Source organism: Hirundo rustica, chromosome 12 (assembly GCF_015227805.2).
Source record: "Hirundo rustica isolate bHirRus1 chromosome 12, bHirRus1.pri.v3, whole genome shotgun sequence".
NCBI classification, from domain to species: Eukaryota; Metazoa; Chordata; class Aves; order Passeriformes; family Hirundinidae; genus Hirundo; species Hirundo rustica.
Genome location: NC_053461.1, coordinates 6,720,737 through 6,724,755, shown reverse-complemented (window position 1 = coordinate 6,724,755; position 4,019 = coordinate 6,720,737). Strand labels below are relative to the sequence as shown.

The following is a 4,019-nucleotide window of genomic DNA, read 5'->3' as shown; positions in this document are numbered from 1 at the left end:
TCGCTGTTCCCCGGCTGCGGATCCGGCTGCCGTTCCCCAACGCGATCGCTGCAATACCAAATGAAGGGTTCTTTCTCCCTGAGACAGTTCTCCCTCTCATCGCAATATCACAGAATCATTTAGGTTGGAAAAGACCTCTGAAGATCATCGAGTCCAGCCTGTGACTGATCACCACCATGCCAACCAGACCATGGCACCAAGTGCTACTTTCAAGGTGCTTGTTCCCTGAATGAATCACTTCTGTCAGCATCAAGCTAATGGAGTTATGCCATGCCCTGGCCTTGGAAAGCCAAGCAAAATACCAGAAAGGCTGGTTGAGAAAATCTCAAGCACCAGAGTTTGGCTTGGAAGAGGATCCAAAAGAGGATCACTGGGGACACACTAAAAGCAGGAGCTGAAGGAAGCAGTCACTCCCAGCAGTGTCACACTAGTATTGTAGGACTTCTGGGCAGTTCCGGTTTCTGTCCTGATCCTGAATTGCATTTCAGACCCGAATTCTTCAAGGCTGGATTTCATATTCCTTTTCCCTATTCTGGTTGTACCTGAGACATTGTCTGGTTGTTGTCCAAGCAGGTTCAGTAGTGGACTCTGATGCTGGCTGAGGAAGCATTCCTGCTGCCTGGGCACTCCACCTGAGTCCATAGCCTGGTCTGCCGTCCCCTGGGGACTGCTTCTGCCTCTGGATCAAAACCTGTGTTGCAGCACTGCAAGAACGCCCAGATTGGTGAAGCAGCCTCTTGGCTGCCCAAGAAGTTTCTGAGGGTAAACAGCCTCTGCTCTATACTTCCCTCTGGTTGCTTTTTTTTTTTTTTTTCCTTCACAAGACATCCTTGCAGGCCCTCCAGGTGTCTCAAGGAGAGGTTTCAGTCTCTCCTACCCTACCTGCTTCCTAGCATATTGCAGAATCTCTTCCTGACAGGAGAGGAAGCTCAAGTGTGTTAGGAGATGACTTGGGAGCAGCGGCAGATGTAAATGGTCAGCAATCCAGAGACTGGCGCAGGCCTCTTCCACACAGAATCCCTTGTTTATTTCAGGTAAATTCTTCAGTTTGGATCCAGTTGAAGAGCCAGGGCAGTTTCTTGACCATGTGTTAGATAACAGGTGCAGTGTATGCCAAAGTCTTTGGTAGGTCCAGACTTGTGACTAGGAGGAAATCTCCCAAGTCCAAGAGCTTTCCCAAAGTGGTTTCTAGGAAAAGGCCATTTCTTGAGCTCTACCGATGCTATAACCAAATGCATGTGTGAATTGTGGATTGTTTTCCATACCTGACCTGAAGGTTGTATGTGAGCTCAAGAACAGTATCAAATAGATTGTGTAGATTTGCAGTCAAGTAAACAGAGACAGAAGTGGAGAAATAATTTTGCTTTACAGAAGTGAATTGTTCAGTGAGTCTACAGCTCCACTGTGGCCCAGTGTCTGGAAAGACTGAATTGTGTGGTGTTGTGATTTCCCCATACCTTAGGAGAGACTGCAAAGTTATTGTTTCTCAGGCAGAAACCTTTATATTTCAATGAGTCTGCTGTAAAAAGCCTAGGTTTACAGAGGAAGGAGAAGCTGCACAAGGTCAGACTTCAGGACATAGAGCATTTTGTTCCCAGTGGCCCAGTGTAATGGTTCTGTGGCCAAATACTTTTGTCAGGCCTGAGAGAGCCTCCCAGTGCACTATATTGTGCCAGTGAAGTGGGGTCAGGGCCAGCACTGGGGGACAGTGCATGGTAGGTCCTGCAGCAGCATCTGGGCTGCCTGGGGGAATTCTGGGCACAACGCTGCAGCTTGGAGCAGTCTTGGATCCCCACGGGCCCAGGGGTGCTGGAGCATCTGACATTTTCTGGATCTGGGGAGACACAAGAGGACTCTGATGGAAGATCAGTGGTGGTGCTGGGGCTGCTGGAGTTGCATGCCAGTGAGCTGTGGGGTTGCTGAGGCCTTGGCACAGGTTGCCCAGAGAAGCTGTGGCTGCTCTATCCATGGAAGTGTTCAAGGCCAGACTGCATGGGGCTTGGAGCAACGTGGTCTCCTGGGAGGTGTCCCTGCCCACGGCAGGGAGGTGGAATCTGATTACTTTTCAGGTTCCTTACAGCCCAAATCTGTGACTCTGTGTTTCTATCTTGAAAGCGTCAGATGCTCCAGTCCATGTTCCCTGGGCCCACGTAGATCCAAGACTGCTCTCATTTGCAATGTTGGACTCAGGATCCCCACAACCATCCTGGAAACCACCACAGGGCCTGCTGTGGACCGTCCCCCAGTACTGGCCCTGATCCCACTCCACGGGCACAATAAAATGCACTGAGAGGCTCCACGTTCATGTGCCGACATCTTCCTCCTCCTCTCTCTCCGAGGGCAGCGTTCGGGGTCTGGGCCAGAAGGTTGTTGTCTCCCTGGGGGTTGGCAGCACCAACCCCGGCCTCCCTCGTGCGGGCTGGCTTTGACCGCTTGCCAGCTCCACGGCCCAGAGCTTCGCGTCTCGGCGACCCTGACCCTGTTCTGTTTCTTCCAGAGGAGTTCACACAAGTACCTGGGTGGGTTTCTGCCCGCTGTCCTTCCCTGGGGCAGGGCCCCGGAGCCCGGCCCTACGGAGCGCGGAGAGAGTCCTGCCCGTCTCCCGGCAACGCGTCCCGCCCGCCCGCCATGGCCCTCGCGGGTCGCCGTAGCGGCAGCGGCGGCGGAGGCGGTGCGGCCGGGCCGGCGGTGAGTGCGGCGGCGGCGGCGGGGCCCGGTCCCGGCAGCGCGGGGGCTCCCGGGGGCCGCGGGGGGACTCGGGGCACGGCCGGCTCCGGGAGTGTCGTCCGGCTATGCGGGAGGCGCCCGATCGGGGGGCGGCTGCCGCGCCTCACGGGTTGTAGGCAGGTGTAGGGGCTTCTCGGGTTTGGGGTGTTCGTGGGCATGGAGGGTCCTTCCGGGTTTGGCCGTGTCTGTGGCTGCAGGGAGTGCCGCCCGGTTTAGGGGGTGTCTCTGGGTTATGGGGCGCCGCTGGGCTCTGGGAGTGCTGCCCACCTCGGCTTTGGGGCCGGTTCCTGGATGTGAGGGCGGCAGTGCTGCCTGGTGGTTGTGGGTTGGGGGTGCCGGCAGGCTGCGGTGCCACGGAGACACACGCCTGGGATGAAGGCAGGGCAGTTTTGTGATCCGTGTCGGGCTGTGCTGTTTCCCGTTGCCTGCTGCCAGTCTCAGGGCTTGGCCGGCAGCTGCCAGACAAAGTTGTGTTGGACGGCCTGGCTTCTCAGCCTCCTCGCCTGCCTCCAGTCGCCTCCATTTAAGATTTGGTTGCTCCTGTGTTGTGTGTTCTGCCCTGCTGCTGGAAGCTGCTTGCTTTTACAAAGAGGGGATTTCGGCCTGGGGCCAGGCTCAGAGCAGGGCATCTTTGTTTCTGTGAATCACACGTGGGGCAGATGTGTGTCCCCCCCTGCTCTGCCCTTTCCCAGACCTGTTGAAAGCAACGTCTGCTCCAACTGGGCAAACACCCTGGCACTGCAGCACTGCTAGCACTACATCTCATATGGTGCCAGTGTGGCGGTGCTGCATGCTCTGCTTTGGGCATTCGGGCTCTTTCAGCAGCGCTGGTTACCAGAGTGACTGTCTTTTAGGAGAGCCGTGGGCACTCCTGACTGCCCTCGGGTGTTTTTAACTTGTCCTGACAGAGGTGAAATCACGTCATGTGTTGAGTACTTTTAGGGTAGTACACATGCTGTCTGCTCTGCTTTGGTAGTAAACGATGTGTTTCTCTTTAGTGTTTTAGCTCTTGTTTTGAGTTCCTGACGCATCATCCAGGACCTTTGATCCAGGCTGGTTTTTGCTTTGTTCCTGCTATTTTGCTCAGCAGTGCTGCCTGAGGGAGACCGGGCAGCGTTGCTCCACTGCTGGGTGCTGGGGTGGTCCTGAGGAAAGGAGTTTTAGGAAACCCTTTCCCAAGTCTAGCTGAAGCTCAGGAGATTTGGAGTTGCTGTAGCGCTTGTGTTACTTGGCACTCCTTTTCTGGAGTCACTAACTTTTCTTGGGTTCTCCTTAGTTTCTCCTCTGCGTGA

The 4,019-nt window shown here is 55.2% G+C and overlaps 1 protein-coding gene across 3 annotated transcripts in view; it reads left to right on the top strand.

The window, feature by feature from the left end:
- Positions 1-594: 594 nt before the first annotated feature.
- Positions 595-4,019, top strand: part of RNF123 (ring finger protein 123) — a 49,587-nt gene continuing 46,162 nt past the window's right edge. Inside the window, exon 1 of one of the 3 annotated variants that reach the window (XM_040076476.2) lies at positions 595-762. The gene's annotated coding sequence lies outside the window, so the exon portion shown is untranslated. Of the gene's footprint in view, positions 763-2,622; positions 2,689-2,727; positions 2,844-4,019 lie in introns of those variants that run through there. The other 2 variants (XM_040076474.1, XM_040076475.1) reach the window with 2 other exon arrangements.